Here is a 12,186-nt window from a genome sequence, read left to right on the forward strand (position 1 = left end):
TATCCTTTGTGGAGTTTACATTCTACTGGGGGGAAACAAACAATAAACAATAAACGTAGTACCTAAGAACATTGACTAATAGAATGTTAGAAGGTGATAAGTACTGTGGAAAAAAGAACAAGTAGAGTAGGGTAAGAGGAAACAAAGGGCGAGGGACATAGTTTTACTTAGGTCAGTCAGTGTAGGCCTCACTGGAAAGGTAAGGTTTGACCAAAGGCTTGAAGGAGGGGAAGAAGTGAGGCCCGGGGACATCTGAGACGACAACTTTCCTGACAGCCATTTCAAAGTTCTAAATTAACCGGATGCCTGGGCTGTCAGAAAAGCAAGGGGGCCAGTGTAGGTGGAGCAGAGCGAGGGGGAGACATGAGCCAGAGGGTTCGTGACAAGGTGCCAAGGGGCAGGTTAGATTGTGTAAGACCTTGTATAAACTAGTTCAGAGATAGCCAATGCATATGAGCATATATATGTATGTATGATCTATGCATACGTTTATAACCATACCAATGGTAACATGCTGTACCTCTGTTTTGCTGCTTTTTTCACGTAGCATGCCTTGAGCTCATTCCATGTCAATACACATAGTGCTGCCTTATGCTTTTTGATAGCTATATAATATTACACCGAGTATTTTTATTTAACCAGTCCCTTATTATTGGACATTTACAAACAAAATCAACACTCTAAAAATGTCCTTGTTCATCTATTTAGGATTGCAACTATTTCTATAGTTTAAATTCCTGGAAGTGGAATTATGTCCTAGCATAAGCATTTGTAATTTTGATAGATATTACTGGTTACCCTCCACAAAGGTTGTAACAATTTGCGTTGTCATCTACATTGGATAACTATACTTCTTTGCCCATTCTCAATAATAATGTTACCACATTTTTAATCTTTATCTCCTAGTAGGTGAAAATTGGTATCTTATTTGAGTTGTGTTCTCATTTATGAGTGAAGTCGCATCTTTCACATGTTTATTTTTTTCTCTCTCAATTTTGCTGTGAGCCTACCTTTCACATGTTTAAAAGCTATGTTTCCTTTTCTGTAAAATGCCCAGGCCTTTTGCCCACTTTTCAGTTGGTTTGACTATTTTGTTTTCTTGGTTTTTCAGTGCTCTTTGTGTATTCAGGAAATTTAGCTAACACGTTAGTCATTATCTTGGGCAGAACACTTTCCCTGCATGATTTCTTGGACTCCTCACCACCTATGAGGTTATGTGTTTTAATCTCCATTTTACAGCTGAGGAAATGAAAGCTCAGGTAAGTAAAGTAACTTACCCAGGGTCATAAAGGTAGTAAGTTGGTGAGGCAGGACTGAAGCGTAGGTCTTTCTGACCCAGAAGCGTACATGTGTCTTCTTGGTGTACTGATTCTGGGAGCTATGGTAAGAGAGCTCTTAAACCTGGCCTGCCTCACCTGCTGCACAGGTAATGTGAACACTTCACATCTCCTCCATTCACCATTTGCTGGCATATAAACTTCTACTTTGGTTTTTCCAATAAAACAGCATTTTCCAAGCTTTTTCACCCAAGTACTTCTTAGAATGGAGGAACATAACGAGCATCTCTATCAGGTCTGAGGGCTTGGGGGGCGGGCAGGGAGTATAGGGAAGCAGTGCTGGTCTAAAACGCATGAGAGGGCAGACGGGTGGCTCAGTTGGTTAGAGCGTGAGCTCTGGGGCAACAGGGCTGCCAGTTCGATTCCCACATGGGCCAGCGAGCTGCGCCCTCCGCAACTAGAATGAAGTCAATGAGCTGCCGCTCAGCTCCCGGGTGGCCAGATGGCTCAGTTGGTTGGAGCTCATCCTCTCAACCACAAGGTTGCCAGTTTGACTCCTCAATTCCCACAGGGGATGGTGGGCTGCGACCCCTGCAACTAGCGGCGACAACTGGACCTGGGGCTGAGCTGCGCCCTCCACAACTAAGATTGGAAGAACAACAACTTGACTTGGAAAAGTCCCGCAAGTACACACTGTTTCCCAATAAAGTCCTGTTTCCCTTTCCCAATAAAATCTTTGGGGAAAAAAAAGGCATGAGAGAAATTTCTTTAAAAGTCTTTTATTTTTGAAATTCATGCAAAATTTGCATTCGACTCCGTAATATGTCATACTTGTTTTAATATAAAAATGATGCCTGAAATTACTTATCTTTGAATTAAACTGGCCCTCTGGAAAGATATGCTACATTTAGCATTTATATTATGGTTTCTTTCCAGGCATACTGCTGCATTCTCCAGAAGTCACACATAACCCAGGTGAGAGACGCTGTAGCAGGGGTAGGCAAACTTTTTCTGTAAAAAAATAGTAAAATATTTTGGTCTTTGTGAGCAATATGGTCTCTGTCCCAAGGCGCAACTTGACTTCCATCATGTGAGAGCAATTATAGATAATACGTAAGTAAATGGGCAGGGCTGTGTTCCCATAAAACTTTATGTCCAAATCAGGCAGCCAGCCAGATTTGGCCTCAGGCGGTATAGTTTGCTAACCAATGTGCTACAGCATCAGCCCCTTCAAAAAGCAAACACACCCAGAAGGACTAAGACAGGAAGCTTGGTGCAGCATTTTCCAAAGCACGTTGCGTAATAAACTAATCCTGGGACCAGTTTTCCCCAAGTTCCAGACTTAAACCCATGGCTGGGCAATCCCCCATCACCGATCCTGTTTATATGGGTTTGGGGAATGCCATCAGAGTGATAACTACTGTTCATCTGTATTTTCCTGATTACAAAGTGCTTTTCACGTTCATTCAGTTAAGAATCAGTAGAATGTAACTTGCCTCTGAAGTGGTGGAGCCACGACTTAAACCGGTCTGGGGACTTCAACTCCTGTGCCCTGGGGGTCTGGCTGCAGTGGTGGCCCTGCTCCATGCCAAGCCTCCTGTCATGTGGGGACTCTGGTCCCGCTCTCCCACAAGAATTCAGGATATGGTGAGGCCAAAAAGGAGCACCCACGAAGCCATAGATAGGGGAGTCATACCACTGTATTCTCGCTGGCGGCTGGGCTGGAGACACAGGAAGCAGGAGCCACACGATCCGCCATCCGCCATCCGCCATCCACCATCCACTTCTCTGTCAACCAACCCACCAGCGTAGCCACGGCAGTTATATTAGTAGCTAATGGCTAACCAGGTAGCATCTGATGGCCAACCAGCCACAGCGGATAGCCATCTACTACCTGAGCCAGCACCTTTCCACATGAGGCCGAGAGCCTGGAAACTGCTCTTTGGGACGGTGTCCCCACATCTCCAGGCAGCCAGAGGCTCCTGGTTCCACCCCTGCAGACTCAGTTGTATTGAGAACCAACTGTTTGCCAAGTGTCACTGAGCTCAGGTGCTTTAAGGATATTATTTCACTTAATCCTTACAACAGTCTTGCAAAGAAAGAGAAGGCACTGTTACCTCCCTTTGGGGCAATGGGCCTCTAGGATAACTGGATGAAAATTGATTCTCTAAATTACTGAGGATTTGTGTGGAGTTTTAGTTTTGTGCCTGCCCTAGATCCAGAGGCTGTCAGACAATGCTTTAAATCTGGTCTGGGATGATTGGCTGGAGCAGAGCCCAAGTTCATAAAAGCCCAATATCTTCCCTGTTTGCTACAACTTTAAAGGGGATGGCTCATTCATTTGCATATTTAGAATACACTTATTAGTTATTTAAAGTAACATTAATCCCACTATACGCTAACCAAAATAATATATTTTTATGAAAAATAACTTTCAGGGGCAGCCAGTTGGCTCAGTTGGTTACAGCACGGTGCTCATGACACCAAGGTTGCTGGTTCGATTCCTGCATGGGCCACTGTGAGCTGTGTCCTCCACAACTGGAAAGAGGCAACTGCTTAACTTGGAGCTGATGGGGCCTAGAGAAACACACTTGAAATAAATAAAAAGTTTAAAAAAAACAACTTTCAAAACAAAACAAAAAAATGTAGTAAAGTGTAACTGTTTTACTCTTTTGCAAATCTCTTTAATGTCTGGCCTCGTAGGAGACAGCTGAATTACCTGTTTCTGCATACATCCATTGCAATATCAGAGGCCATGTAGCCCCTGAAAAACACTCTACTCGGGAGAGAGTGAGGGTAGAACAGGCAAATATTGTCTTGGCAGTATTATGAAAATAGTTTGGCACCATGAACCCCCAGAAAGGGCCTGGCTGACCCTATTTGTATATTTTTTTAAGTAGAGGAGGGGCAGAGATGGGGACAAAGACAGTAGTGAGGCTGGGGGTAGGAGTAGTGGGACATGTTGGATCAGGGACTGAGCAGTTGCTGGGGCAGGAGCAGTAGAAGTGGCAGAAGTGTTGGTTGACAAGGAATGCTTGTTTGCTTACAAAATGTCAAGGGCAAGGCCAGAGGTAAAACTACAACTTGATAAAAATAAAAAAAACAGTTGGTAATTCTGCCAATTGGTCATCGAGCTGCTGAACAAGCCGATTGGCTTTTGGTGATCTGGCCACTCTGGGAATCTGAGACAGGCAGAGAAGCCAAGTGCCAAAGGCATACAGGTGCCGGCAAGAACCGGATTTGAGCCCAGGTGTTTCTGACTCGCTAAGCCTACAGCCCTCTTAGCCTTATGATTTCTGTGTTTGACCCACCTTTTTCTTATCTGATCCTTTACCAAACAGTTCTTTATGTTGACTCACTTTTTAAACTTATTTTGAAAGGCAATTTAAATCATATTAGTTAATACCTATATAGTTATTACTAAGTGCCAGACTCAGTTCTAAACTTTTTACATGCAGTAATTCATTTAATCCTCATGGCAATGCAATAAGGTAGGTACTGCTACTATTATTTCAAGGTCCAGATGAGGAAACTGGCAGAGAATGGTTATGTAACTTGCCCAAGGTCACACAGCTAGGAACATGGTAGAGTCTAGAATGCGACCCAGGGGTCTGACTCCAAGTACATGCTCTTAACCACGACAGTGTATTTTATCATAAAATACAGAAAACAAGTCTGCCCAGCTGAAGCCCCTGGGAAGAAGCAGAATAAGCTCACATTTTTGGCTTTCATTATTGCTTGTACCCTGAGGAAATCAGGTTTTCTCCCCACCAGCTTGATTCCCAGCTGTGCCTCTGAAGCCCAAATCCTTTTTCCTGCAGGCCCAGAGCACATTCATGGTGCTCCTTCTGAGCGTCAGACACTCTGTTTTGGAGAGGCGGTTGGGGATACCAGAGACCCTATCCCTGTTGCCAAGGAGATTAAGGTTTAGTGAAGAAGATAATTTCAATAATATGGCAAGGGAAAGGTACAGTGGGAGCCCCCAAAAGGGACATTCAACAGAGCCAGGGCGGAGTGGGCTCCTTGGAGGCGGCCACACCCAAGAGGGGGTCTGGAGTCTAGAAGGTTGAGTGGGAATTGTCAGGTCTGTGGTGACAGAGGAAAGGAGGAGAGCATGAACAAAGGAGGAAAGGAAGATGAGCACGCTGTATGTGGAAGAACTGCACACACTTTGGCCTTAACCAGCCTTTACAGTTCCTGGAACTGGGGACGCTGGAAGGGGGGTGGGGTCAGGTCGAGTTTGGGCTTAGTCCTGCAGGCGGTGGGAAGCCCTGTATTCATCAACAAACACGCACAGAGCACCCGCTCTGTGCCAGGTGCTGGTCTAGGTGCCAAGGACGCCACGCTGAACAACACAGACTAGGATCCCTCGTGTCCCGCTGGGGGAGACAAATAGTCATTCAGGTGAAACAAATAGTATGTGAGATAGTGACACATGGTGTGGGGAAAAAAGCAAAAAGGGCAATAGAGAAGGCAGAGCGTGGTGATTTTAAATAGTGGGATCAGAAGAGGGAGTATTTGGAGAAAAACCCTGGGAAGAGTGGGAAGAGCTGTGTGATATCCAGGGAAAGAACATTCTAGGCCGGACTAAGTGCAAAAGCCCTGAAATGGGTGTGTGCCTTTTGGGTCTGAGGAGCCCAGTGTGGCTGGAGTGGAGAAAACCAGGTGGAGATTGCTTGGGAATTCGCTCCGAGAAATAATGGGGTTTTAACAGGCTTTAGTCAGAGAGGTGACACTTGGCTGCACCGTGGGTGACAGTCGGGAGGCTGCCAGGCTGAAGGTAAGCTGAGCAGCTGGAGGCTGCCACAGCGGGAGCAGAGCCACTGCAGTGGGGTGAAGAGCATGGAGGGAGGCATACTTGGCAGCGCTTGGTGCTGGCTGGGTGGGAATGAGGGAAGAGAGTCAAGGACGCCTCCTGTATGTCTTGCTCTGGTGGAGCGCGACATAGAATGGGAAGACGGAGGGCTTGGTGGGAATGGGGTGCAATGGAGATGGGGGGAAATGATGAGTTCAGCCCTGAAAAGGTTATGTTTGGGGTGCCTGCAGGGCATCCAAGTGGAGATCGACGGAAGGCAAACGTTTTTTTTATTAGACTCCACAGAAATTCTGCTGAAGATCGAAATCCTCCGTGAACAGCATATCTGTATATGCATGTCTAGTGTAGTGGTTCTGATGTCTCAAATCTGTCCTTTTCTAGGCTGTTTTAGCTGGAAAGTATCAATCTGGCCTAAAATATGTATAGAAGTGATTTGTTAAACATTTTACCAAAGCTGCACTTAAAAAAAAAAAAGCTATTAATCACTAAATACAAAGTTCACTTAATACCACTGAGTTAGGCATGGTTGTGGACTGAATGTGTGTGTCCCTCCAAAACTCATATATTGAAGCCCTAACCCCCAAATGATGGTGTTCGGAGGTGGGGCCTTTGGGAGGTGATTAGGTGAAATGAGGTCATGAGAGTGGGGTCCCCGCCCTTATAAAAAGAGAGACCAGAGCCCGCTGTTTCTCCACCATATGAGGGTACAGCAAGAAAGCGGCTCATGGCAAACCAGGAAAAGGGTCTTCACCAGACATTGAATCTGCAGGCGCCTTGATCTTGGACTTACCAGCCTCCAGGACTGAGAAATACATGTTTGTAGTATAAGCCACCAGTGTGTGGTCTTGTTATGGCAACCTTAGCTACCTGAGACAGGCATCATCAGGTATATCCTGGCCAGGGAGTCATAAGTCTCAGCTTTCTCATTCAATATCTGTATGACATTGGGCAAGGAATTCTATCTCCCATTCATTCATCCATCACATATTTGATGAGCACTCTCTATGGGTCTAGGGCTGTGCCAGCACTGAGGCTGCAGCAATTAGCCTAGTTGATAGGTCTCTGCCCTCAAGGAGCTCCTCTTTGGGTGGCTAGAGACCATAAACACATAGAGAGGGAAAGTAATGGGGGAGAGAGGCGTGGGGAGGCCTGTGGGCCACCCATGACTTGGAGCCTCAGAGACATTCCCTTCCCGCTCTGAGATACTCAGCAGAGTGTAGGTTCTGTCTAAGTCTGACCAAGCCCTGTGATCTAAGCTTTACATGCTTCATCTCCCTCTATTCCCATCCCATCCCTGGGAGACATCATTATGCTCACTTCATAGATGAAGAAATGCTCAGAGAAGCAGACTGATTTGTTAAAGGTCTAATAGTTAATAAGTGATAGGTCAAAATTTTAAACTTGTGCTTCCACGGACACCATCAAGAAAGTGAAAGACAACCCAGAGGATAGGAGAAAAATATTTGCAAATCATGTATCTGGTGAAGGGATTGTATCTAGAACATATGAAAAACTCTTACAACTCCATAATAAAAAGACAACCCAAATTTTAAACATGCAAAGGATTTGAATAGACATGTATCCAAAAAAGATATACAAGTAGACAGCAAGCATATAAAAAGGTGCTCAATATCATTATTCATTAGAGGAATGCAAATCAAACCCACAATGAGATACCACTTCACACACACTAGGGTGGCAATAATAATAACAACAATGACAATAACAAGTGTTGGCAAACAATGGAGAAATGGGAACCATCATACACTGCCGGGAAAATGATCTGCTGTTCTTCACAGAGTTAAACACGGAGTTACCATATGACCCAACATCAACTTCTAGAGACAGGCCCAAGACAAGAAAACATGTGTCCACATGAAAACTTGTACATGAATGTGTATAGCATCATTATTCCTGATAGCCAAAAATAATCTAAATGTCCATCAAATAGATGCATGAAAGGTGGTATCTCCATATAATGGAATATTATTCAGCAATAAAAAGGAATGACGCACTGATACATTCTATGACACAAATAAACCTGGAAAAATTATGCTAGGTGAAAGAAGCCAGACACAAAAGACTATATGATTCCATTTATATGAAATATCCAGAATAGGCAAATCCATTGAGATAAAAAATGGATTAGTGGTTGCCAGCGGCTAGGGGAGATGGGGAGAAATGGGGAGTGAGTGCTAATGGTACAGGGTTTATTTTAGGGGGGATAAAAATATTTCAAAATTGATTGTGGTGACGGTTGCACAACTCTGAGAATATACTAAAAAACCATTGAATTATACTCTTTAAATGGGTAACTTGTGTGGTATGTGACTTATATCTCAATAAAACTGTTACTTAAAAAAATAAGTGGTAGAGACAGGGCGACTCCAGCGTCTGTGTCTTCCTGCGACCTCTGGAGGAGGGGAGAACAAGGCACCAGAAGGTCCTTTTTGACACTGATGCCCCCTGATCTCTCCTAGGACCCTGTGCCCATTTCTGGAGCTGTCCAAAAAGTCTCCACTGCCCACCACCCCTCACCATTAAAGTCTTCTGTCCTGCAGTCTCCTAATCTGTGTCAGCTCCTAACCCTGAGCTCAGCTAAGAAACTAGATTGCTGGCCTGGGAGGGAAGCAAGAAGAAAAGTCAAACTTACTAAGCACCTGCGATGCTGGGCAAGTCACTGTGTCAGGTAGGGGGTTTCCCACAATCCTCTTCTTCAATGCTCAGGAGGACTCCCTAAATCTAAGGGCTCATATTCACTTCACTGAGCCACGCTGCCTTGAAGGCAGTGATCTGAAACTTACTTCTAGGTCTGCGACTTAGGACCTTGGGCAAATCCCTTCTCTTGGTTTATATCTGTCAACTGAGGGGGTGGCTGGGGCTCATCTCAAAAGTCCACTCCAGCTCTGACCTGCTTGGTCTCTGTAAACAGTTCAATGGAAGCTACTCACAAAAGTGTGAGGGATTCATGATATAATAACAACTACAATAACAATGTCAAACAAACTCAAAAAGAGGAGGCTTTGGCCAGAAAGAAACAATAAAGGTTTATTCAAGGGTCTTAGGGTGTGCAAGCCGGGAGGACAACTAGACAATACCTAGAGTGTTCTGAAGAAGAGAGAAGAGCTGAGTTCTTTCTTAGAGTAAAAAGTAAATCCTTGAGAAGAATCAGTCCTGCCTTCTTAGCCTCTGGATTGGTCTGAGATGGTGGTCTGGATACTGGGTGTCAGGTGGTCTGGATAATGAACATTCTTTCCTTAGCCCTTCGGGGGTAATCAGAGGGTTATCTGAAGGTCTGATGTACATCCAGGCATTGACTCAGGACTGAAAAGTTCAAAAGTTTAAGCTCCCAGGCTAGTTAAAGCAAAAACAGAATCGTTTCCTTGTGCCTCAACCTACTTGAGTTTAGTAATTTAGCAGCTTGACTATAGCGACCCCATTTTATTTCTTCACCCTATTCCTCAACAACAGCTAATATTTTGAAGAGTTTACTACATGTCAGGCCGTTGCAAGGGTGTTTTGGGCATTAACTCCTTTATTCTTCACAACAACCTGCGTAAGGACCAACATTAGCCCCTGTTTTATAGATGAGGAGATGAGGCACCCATAGTCGGAGCCCAGTGTGGATTACATGATGCAGAGGAAAGAGCACAGGCTTTGGGGGCGATTCATTGCAGACCTTAGACCACTTACTCAGTCTCTCAGAGTCTCAGAGGCCACTAGCTCAAAGGAACCAGGCTCTGGTGATTAAGAAGCTCTCCCCGAAGCATAGGACTAGCTCGGGCGTTATTTGAAGATTTCTCCGTTTATAGAGACACGTGCTGAGGACCAAGATTTGTTCCCTGAGGAGGGAGACTGCTGTCTGGAGTTTGGAACCAGCCTGGGAAATGAGGCAGGGAGGAACATGCCAGGAGGGCACCTAGGGAAGGGTGAGGAGACTGATATTGAGCCATAACCTGGGGGGTACAAGGGAACCTCAGCCGTCAAGGTTCTGGACCAGAACTTGGGGATGTGTGTGCTCTGTACTCCATCCCAGTAGATGGAGGACAGGTGAGGGGGCCTTCCCAGCTGCTGACTTTCTGACTACCACTATTCGTGGGTCCATATTCTCCCATCCCAAGAGGGCTTATATGCCACCCCAACCCATCCCACCTTTGGATACCTATCAGCCTAAGCTTGGATCTAGTTTCAGGTTGGAAGTTGCTACACCTCATCTGTCCAACTCCCCCAAAATAACACTTGCTGGCTGGTTAAGGCAGAGATTTAAGTGGGTTCCATTGAGAGAGTTCCTCAGATGTCAGCCTTTCCTAATTTTAGTCCTGATAGCCTTGGATCACCTAGAGATGACCTTTTAAAATTAAAAGGTAATTGCTGTGGAGGGCATAGCACAGGGCATGGAGCAAACACTGGTTATGCACTGTTATTGCACTTGTTATGAGTTATGCAAGAGCGAGGTGACTTGGGGTCATTCTGGGATTAGAGTGTAACAGGAATCTTTTGGGGTGCTCCAAAGTTGTTGTAGCCTGAGGCCTTGGGCCACAAAGCAGTGAGGACATGGATCAATTTATGCTTGAGGCTCTGGAGCCCTTGGGGGTGGAGGTGGAGAAGGTCAGTACTCCAACCCTTGGGCCAATAATTGAGCCAAGGAGACTTGGAGGTGGATCAGAGCTGCTCATTCAAGGCTGAGAGACAGCCTCTGAGATAAATTCATGACCAGGAAAGGAGTCTAAGCTCAAGAGCAGGGGCCCAGAATCTCCATCCATCCATCCATCCATCCATCCATCCATCCATCCATCCAGTCAGCCAGCCAGCTAGCCAGCCATCCATCCATCCATCCACATATCCGTCCATCCATCCAATGAATCATTCAACAAATATTAGGGCAAACCCACGAAGGGCCAGGTCAGGGTCACTTTTTGACCTTTGTTGGTCTTAGTCTCTCAAATTCCTCCCCCCCACACACATCTTATCACACCTGATAAAATGTACCTATGTCTCACATTAAATATTTTTTCTGATTATATAAAAAAGTAGTTTATTAAAAGAAAGAGATAACTTCCATATTAAATATTTTACTGTAAAATTTTTGAAAGGAATTTTATTATTTTGCTTTTGAAATTATCTGACTTCATATAACTTGTTTAAATTATGATTTGCTGTGATGTTTTTAGGCAATCATCCTGTATAACCCAGATGGTCTTGGGTTAAGAAATTCTAACTTATAAATCCTTCTCAGTTGTAACAAAATGTTTAGGAATATTAAATGTAAACAATAGCCAATAAAATGACTTTATCCTGTAGGCATTGAATTAAGTACATAGCAATTTCTATTTTGAAAAAATTTTGGACTCAATTTTTCCCCCCAGTCTCCAATATTATCACAGCCCCTGGAAAGCTCAGAGGCCTCTGGTGTCTGATGGAGAAAATGGCCTTGAAGTTTAAGCATCCCAGGAATAGAAACAGAGGTAAGACAGTCAAAGTCTTTGGTCTCAGAAGTTTACAGTCCAGGGGAATAAGCAAAATAAGGACAGAGTATGATAAGTGCTAAAAGATATAGTGTTCTGAGATAGAGGGGGGGGGCTCCTTTAGATGAGTGGTCCTTACTCTGAAGAAATAGCATTTAGGCTGAGACTGGACAGCTGTCAAGGAACCTGACCCCTACAGAAAAGGGAAGTCTCCCCAGGCAGAGGGAACAGCCAATGCAAAGTTCCTGAAACAAGAACTTAGTTTGTGGACAGGAAGGGGGTCCCTGTGGCAGGGGCACAGTGAAGTGCAGTGAGAGAGGCATGAGATGAGTTCAGAGAGGAGGGCAGAGACCCGGTGGTGCTCAGCCTTACAGGCCGTGATACACAGTTTGAATTTTATTCTAAGTGCAGGGTGTCGCATGGTTTGTCATGGGTTGGACTTTCTGGAAAACAGATTCGGACCTGAGATGGAGATTGGCAGGCAGGAGGTCTGTTAGGGAGGGCTCTCAAGGTTAACACCCAGGGAAAAGAAGGGAAGGAAGCAACACTGGGAAGGAGAAGTGGAGCTGCCGTGCAGTCTCAGTGGACACATGCCCTGACCCGAAAGTTCTGAAGCTGGGATGATCCT

The sequence above is a fragment of the Rhinolophus hipposideros genome (genome assembly GCF_964194185.1).
Source record: "Rhinolophus hipposideros genome assembly, chromosome: 10".
Classification (NCBI taxonomy): Eukaryota; Metazoa; Chordata; class Mammalia; order Chiroptera; family Rhinolophidae; genus Rhinolophus; species Rhinolophus hipposideros.